We start from the raw sequence: 8,443 nt of genomic DNA, 5'->3' as shown, positions 1-8,443 counted from the left end.
AGGGGAGTCTAGGGCAAGAAGGCACAACTTCAGGATTGAAGGACATCCATTTAAAACAGAGCTGCGGAGCAATTACTTTAGTCAGAAGGTGGTAAATCTGTGGAATTTGTTGCCACGAGTGGCTGTGGAGGCCAAATCATTGGGTGAAGTTAAGGCAAAGATAGATAGGTTCTTGATTAGCCAGGGCATCAAAGGATATGGGGAGAAGGCAGGAGTGTGGGGATGACTGGAAGAATTGGATCAGCCCATGATTGAATGGCGGAGCAGTCTCGATGGGCTGAATGGCCCACTTCTGCTCCTATACCTTATGGTCTTGCAGTCTTAACTCTGATTCTCAAAACGTAATGGAAGCAGAATTCTGATTTTTTTTTGAGAAGTGGAAGTAAATGGAATCCTGATAATCAAATTTACCTGGAAAGACAGGCATCCAGATTTATGCTTGCAGTAAGTTCAGCTGTGATTTTATTAAATGGCAGTGGTGACTCAAGGGCAAAATAGCCAACCTCTGCTCCTAATTTGCATGTTGACAGAAGCAAGGTCTAACTGAGGGAAATCCACAAGTATATGAACTGTTGACCAGTAAGAATATAATATTATACTTTCCTGTCCGAACCGGTCAATTGGAATAGGTGATGCTTGGTTTTTGCCTGGAACCTGAGGAATTCTGGGTGTATTGTTAAAGAATACTACCATCTCAGCACAGCAGTCTACCCAGTATTATCATGCTTGGCTCCTCCCTTTTATCTTCTTCTCCCTTTTATTCCTGGAAATGTTGTATCAGAGCCCACAAAGTGAATCATAAACATGAGAAATTATGCAGATTTCCAAAGCAACTTCCAGTATTTTGTGAGTGCCACAGAAGTGAAAGTAACTTGATACAATCATTTGTTCTTTCTGTTGACACCATGCAGTCAGTGTGTCGCATCTTCACAAACTACACATGCATATTTATTCTCATAAATTTTCTAATTGCACTCAATACCTTATTGTCTCAGAAAAACACCTGTGAGTGCGCTGTGAGTGGTGCCTGGAATGGTGGAAGAAGCAAATACATTAGAGGCTTTTAAGAGACGTTTAGATAGGCACATGGATGTAAGGAAGGTGGAAGTCATTGTGTAGTTAGGGATAAGTGTCTGGGTATTTTTAATTTGCTTTTGAGCTAGTTCAGCAAAACATTGTGGGCCAAGGGCCTGTTCCTGTGCTATATTGTTCTATGTTCTATAATTGAATCTGAGTCAGACTTGACCATGGATATTGCGTCCTAGCTGTCTACATAAGCAAGCCTGTGCAGTACAATATAGAGAGCAAGCTGGTGCCCATGCAGCAAACTCCCCCTCTCTCTCTCGATGCATTTGATGAACCCGAAGGAACAGCAGAGACCGATACAGTTTGGTACCGGAGGCATCACAGAAGTTGCCAATCAGCATTGAACTCAATGTAGGACTGCCTTAGGGAAACCAGCTCCAGATTTTTTCCCTCAGGGTTTACTCCCGAAGCCTTCCCTATGAGTGGGTATAGCCACAAGGAAGCAGAGTTCTCTTTCCCCTAGGTGAGCTACCAACCGCAGCTGATGAGCCCCATCTGCCCAAAGCGATTGGTTTTAAGGTGCGAGTAATCTGGCTTTGCCCCTTGTTCTATGATTACCGAATCAATAAAAATATTTATGGAAACAAATATCTCTATGCAACACCTTGCATATCTTTAAATTTGTTCACAGGATGTGAATGCTGCCAGCAAAGTCAGCTTCTCAACTTGGTTACTTGTTTGTCCATTTCAGGGCCACAAGGAATCTACCACTTTGCTAAGGCTCTGGAGCCATATGTGGACTAGAATGAATATGCATGTCCAATTTCCTTCTCGGTAGGATATTTTGTCTTCAGAAAAAATGCAAATTTACATTTCATTAAGCCAAAACCAAAGTAATGTTAACAATGGGAGAGTGTATTCTATTCTCTTTTTTACACAAGAAATGGTGATGCACTGAGATAAAACTCTTTGAAAGGGATGAATTTACTCAACACCTTTTTGGCTTGTAAGAAGTTGGTGAATTTAGCTCTGTTTATATCAACATTTTTATTTTTAAATTTGGTTGTTGACCAACAAAATTTGTGCTCTCTTGACGTTTTAAGTTTTGTCAGAGACCTTTACAGGTGACAAGATCAAAATACTGAAAGTAGAAATTGCAGTAGGCATTTCTTGCTTTGCATGTAGATTTGTTAGTCCTTCACACACGTCATTATTTATGCAACCATCTAAATACATAGAGTTCACTGGCACACCTCAAGAATATGTGCTTAGCCCTCTGCTTTACTCTACACTCATGACTCTAAGGTTCAGCACAGCTCGTGCACCATCTATAAATTCCATCTGGGACATGCCTTCTTCTTGTTGCTACCATCATGGAAGAGGTACAAGAGCCTGATTACCTACACTCAACACTTTAGGAACAGCCTCTACCCCTCTGTCATCAGATTCTGAATGGTCCATGAACATTTTTTTGCCATTCCTCTTTTGTGCTATTTATTTTTATTGTGACTTATACCAATTTGTTATGCCTGCACTGTACGACTGCCACAAAACAAAAAAATATGACTAACATCAGTGACAATGAATCTGATTCTGACATAACACAAACCCAGAATGAACTATATGGGAGCTCTGCGTAATCAGTGTGTAAATGATGAACAACACAGACTATGCTGAAGAAAACGGTTCCAGCACAAGTCGGATCACAAAGCAACTGACCAGGTTTAGCTATTTGAAAGTAAATGCAAATTGATAAAACAGTTATAATTTTCAGCTCAGCTCTGCCTGGTCCATTCACCAACAGTAAAGGTAAATGCATTGATGTTCTTCTGAGGCAGCTGAGTATGACTTGTTTCCATTTCATTGTAGTAGGTTCTGAGGTGGCTGATGAGGCTAACATGAGACCCTCAGATTCTCTACAGGTGTTTCAAGCAGCAGGTGGTTGATAATATCAATAGATCTGATTTTCACTTCTACCTCTCAAACTGCAAGTGAATTCTGTCATATTCTGTCATTCTCTCCTTAAGGGTTCCTTTACCTTAAGCTCCCTAATCAAATCTGGTTCATTGCACAATACCAAATCCAGAATTGTCTTTTCCTTATCCTTAGTGGGCTCAAAGCCAGTTCATCGACATTCTGCAAATTACCTTTCTTAGGGTCCAGCACCAACATGATTTTCCCAATCAACCTGCAGATTGAAATCCCCCATGACTATCATAGCATTGCCCTTTCTGCGTGTCTTTTCTATCTGCCATTGTAATTTGTATGCCACATCTTGGCTACTGTTCAGAGGCCTATATATAAAGTAACTCCCATTAGGGTCTTTTTACCTTTGCAGTTCCTTAACTCTACCCACAAGGATTCTACATCTTCCAGTCCTAGGTCACCTTTTTCTAAGGATTTGATTTTATTTTTTAATAAGAGAGTCACTCCACCCCCCCGCCCCCACTGACTACCTGCCTGTCATTTTGATACAATGTGTATCCTTGGATATTAAGCTCCTAGCCATGATTCAGTGATGCCTACAACATCATACCTCCCAATCTCTTTCTGCTCTGCAAGATCATCTACCTTATTTCATCTACTGAGTGTCTTCAAATATAACACCTTCATTCCTCTTTTCATCACCCTGTTTGATTTTTTTTTGCCCCCTTGTTACACTTCAACTCATCCCACTGACTGCAATTTTGCCCTATCATCTGCCTGTCCTTCCTCACAGCCTCATTACATTCAGCATCTACTTGTATACCAGCTGCCCCATCCTCAGCCCTATCACTCTGATTCCCATCACCCTGCCAAATTAGGTTAAACCCTCTCCAACAGCTCTAGCAAACATGTCCACAAGGATGCTGGTTCCCTTTGGGTTCAGATGTAATTTGTCCTTTTTGTACAGGTCATACCTTCCCCAGAAGAGATCCCAATGATCTAAAATTCTGAAACCCTGCCCCCTGCACCAGTTCCTCAGCCACACATTCATCTGCTAAATCATCCTATTCTTACCCCCACTGGTGCATGGCACAGGAATCAATCCAGAGATTACTACCTTTTGAGGTCCTGCTTTTCAGCTGTCTAGTTAAGTCCCCATATTCTCTCTTCAGGACCTCATCCCTTCTCCTACCTGTGTTGTTGGTACCAATATGTACCACAACTTCTGGCTGTTCACCTTCCCCCCATTAGAATGCTGTGGACCCGATCCAAGATACCCCTGACCCTGATACCTGGGATGCAACATAACGTCCATGTGACTCTTTGACATCCACAGAATCTCCTTTCTGCTCCTCTAAGGAGGGAGGAGAAGATGGCGGCGCGATGCAGCGCTCTGGTGAAATGTTATCATATTTGTAAGTAGGATGCCATGCACAATTCTGATTTGATGGAGACAGACGTGAGAAGGCGCAGAGGAACATCTGGAGAAATTTCTGAAATGTCCGGTTCACTGCAGCTGCTACTGTGCGATCATCCGGAGGGAAGGCCCCAAAATCCCCGGCTTTGCCTGCTGCTGGCGACCGAGGCTGAGGTCGAAGCGTTCGACAGAAATGGTGCTCGGCACTGGGTGTCGGAGGGCTGACCGGAGCACGAAGTTTTCCGACGACTCAGAGTCGGACTGTAGTCAGGCATGGCAGGGAGAGTTTCCTTCCTTTTCCCGTCTGTGTGAGATGTGGGACTCTCAAGAGACTTCGAACTTTTTTACTGTGCCATGGCCTGTTCTTCATCAAGTTATGGTATTGTTGTACTGTTGTATCTATATGTTATAATTATGTGGTTTTTGTTAGTTTTTCAGTCTTGATCTATCCTGTGTTTCTGTGATATCACACCAGAGGAATATTGTATCATTGCTTAATGCATGCATTACTAAATGACAATAAAAGAGGAGTGTGTGTCCTCATAATCTAATAAAAAAAATCTATTAAATCCCCTATCACTACTACACTCCACTTCTCCCCACTTCCCTTCTGAGCCACAGAGCCAGACACATAGTCACTACAGCTACTCTCTGGTGGTATACATATTATTGGGGGTAATGACCAAAGTGGTACTCTGCACTGGCTACCCTATTCTATTTCCTTCTGCTGACACCCAGGTATCTGCCGACTGCATCACAGGGTGACTACCTCCCTGAAGCTCCTATCTATCACTTCCTCATTCTTCCATATGAGTCGAAGGTCATCAAGCTGCAGCTCCAGTTCCTTAGCATGGTCTCTAAGGAGCTGCAGCTCAGTGCTCTTCATGCAGATGTAGTTATCAGGGAGATTGGAGATTTGACAGAGTTCCCACCTCTCTCACAAAGACCACACCACTGACCTTGGATCCATTCTCAATGCACGAGTTATGTACTAATAGACAAAGAAACTTTCTTTGACCCTTGGCATGTTCTCACTGAAGCCTTTTGAGCCAAAGCCTTCATTTCAACACTGGCCCACTCCAACAATGGCTACTCCACTTACACATCTCTTCTTTTTATTGGGCCTTGAGAAGTTCATAATAACCTAGGCAATCTCTAGCTCCACAGACAAGTCTGAATGAGCCCTATTTGCTTTTGAAAACTGGCACATAAACTCCACAGGGAACTGTCTCCAACTCTCTCTGTGATCTCCCGCTCCACAGGCAAGTCTCAAGAGGCCCCGCTCACTTTTGAAAACCGGCACATAAACTCACAAGGAAGGTCTGTAGTTTGAGGGTGACATTAGAGCATATTGGTCAGCACATCACTTTACAGCAGAAGCTATCACTGATCAGTGTTCAATTCCTGCCACTGCCTGTAAAGAACTTGTATGTTCTACCTGTGACAGCATGGGTTTCCTCCAGATGCTCCAGTTTCCTCCCACATTCTAAAGAAAAGGTTAGAGAGCTGTGAGTATGCTATCTTGCCACCAGAGTTATGGCGACACTTGCGAACTATCCAGCACAATCCTCTCCGATTTTCTTGTGTGGTTCATTTGACAAGTTGATAATGATTGGGATTTTGATTTCTCTGCACATAGATGACCATCATATGTGCCTTGAGATGAGTTGACATTTTTCTGGAAGGACAAATGAGGTACTCAAACATTTTCCAATTTGTTACTTATATTACTGTCATTCTAATGAGAAGCTTGATGGTGATGAAGTTCAGTATCAAGACAAAAAAATTGAGAAAGGTGGCCCTGCTTGACACCACTCTGCACTGAGTTTAAGTCCATTGTCCACTGGTAAAACCATAGCTTGGTCAACACAAGATAAACATGAACTGCTGGGAACCGCAAAATTTAAGAATAATATTCAGCGGTTCCTCAAGGTAATCTTTTTCAAAGGCTTTGTAAGGTCATAAAGAACTATACACAGAAACCAATGCTGATTCTGCAGATTTATTGTGGTTGATGCATTGTAAAGATCATGGGACTTGGTGCACAGAATTGCTTTGGATAATCTGTGCATCTGTCTTTTTTTCCTAAGTACAGAACTGCCTGATGACACTAACTAGGCAGAATAATAGTTAACAGACTAGATGACCTCCAAGAGGACCACAACTTTGTCATAGGGTTTAGAGTCTTACATGCCACAGTGACCCAAAGAGCTGTGTTGGTTGGAGTCAGGGCCTTGTGCTTTGGCTCTAGGTAGGGTCACCCATGCCAAACTGGTCAAAGGGTAGAGGCCAGACTAGGAATGGTCCATCAGTCCTCCAGGCCAGGGGGTTCAGTTTAGGGCTAACGACCCTGACTGACAGCAGCGTAACAGGCAGTAAGTATATAATACTAGATGGGCTGAAGAGTCTGTTTCAGAGCTGTAATGTAGTGCTTTATGACTAGCACTCTGAACCCTCTACTTCATCTTAGTTATGAATATGCTTTGCGTACTAATCCGTGGAGTTGTTGGGTTTGTTTGTGGGCCACACCTTCAGGAGGTGGGCTGCCAATGCAATGTGTACGTTTGAATCTGTCTGAGTTTGATTCTTTTTGATAATGAGACTAGAGGTGTGAGGGGAGCAGGGGAGTGTACTGCCCATAAAAATGACACTTGCCAATGCAACAGCTTTAAAGAACAGTTCAAAGGTCCATTTATTGTCAAAGTATACAACTCCGAAATTCTTCTTCTCCATATAGCCACAAAACCAAGAAAAAAACAGCAATACGATCAGCAGCCACCAAAGCCCCATCCCACACACACAAAAAAAAACGAACAATCATGTAACAGGAACATTGACTTCAAAATCCCCCTCCCTCACACAAAAATGAGAAAGATAAGGTGAAAAACACAGATATAGAAAACAGGCCACACAGTCTTCCCTCTCTGGCAGCAGAGCAATCCCACCAGCGATCAAAAGGCAGGCAAATGGCACTCATCTTCTGCATTCACCTTGATGGTTCAGTCTCCCTGGTCACTTTAATCAGCAAACAATGGAAGCTTTAATCCGTGAAATGGAGTCAAACATCGGCCCGCACCCCCTGCAGCATCCTTGTCGCCCCCTCAGAATCCTCCCGGAGACAGCAGAGTGCTGGACCACCCAAATGTAGCCCAAACTGCATATCACAGGCTTCAACAGTTCCAGAAATACATTCAAGATAAAAAACAGACATAAAAGAAGTGAAATAAATAGATATGTGGTCTATCCAGAAGATGTCGACTGTGGGAGCATTGCACGCAAGCACCATCTTGACTGGAAAGTTGGTGTTAACTTTCTTACAACAGACTACATAAATGTCACCCTGATGTCGAAGATGAGGGAGAGGTCTGTTACTGCAACCAGGAGGACTGTGACTAGACTTCGGTAACCTTCAAATACTGTTAATTTCAAAATGGGGTCTTTGACTGGAACCGAAGCTGTGGAGGGATTATTGTTACCTGGCATATATGATATTGTATATGTACCACCTGTTATCACTCTCTTTGCATGCAGCTGTGTGAGGCCACCAATGAAGGACAATTACAGAGACAGAGGGATGACCAGACTTCTGAGAGCATCAATATGGCTTCAGTGTGGCCATTTAAAGGCATCACAGATGGGATGTTTGCAAATTGTACTGTGGCTCTTCAGAATCAATTAGCACTGGATTTCCTATTGGCTGAGAAGGGAGGTAGTTACACCATCGTTGGCTCAGAGTGTTGCACCTATAACCCTGAAAGTTAAAAACCGAAGGAATTTCAGGATTTCTCTGCCATTGAATTTCAGTAAGATTTATGTTGTCATTTACAGAAGAAAAGGGGGAAGTGTGGAAGTTGCAGCAGGGCAAGGGTTAAAATGGCATGGTAACAGAACAGAGTGCAGATACTGTACAAGTCTCAAGCTGAACCAAACCTTTGAGAGATGGACTTCCTTTTGTACTGCTTTCTCTGAGTCTGAGAGTTCAGTAAGGCAAATGTCACGATGATTAGCTGACAAGAGATAGTGTGGAGGCAATGCAGTCATCCAGGCTGAACACAGCCCTTGAAAACCTAAATA

This window comes from Mobula hypostoma, chromosome 15 (assembly GCF_963921235.1).
Source record: "Mobula hypostoma chromosome 15, sMobHyp1.1, whole genome shotgun sequence".
Taxonomy (NCBI): Eukaryota; Metazoa; Chordata; class Chondrichthyes; order Myliobatiformes; family Myliobatidae; genus Mobula; species Mobula hypostoma.
The sequence above is the reverse complement of the archived record's forward strand: the minus strand, read 5'-3'. Positions refer to the sequence as shown.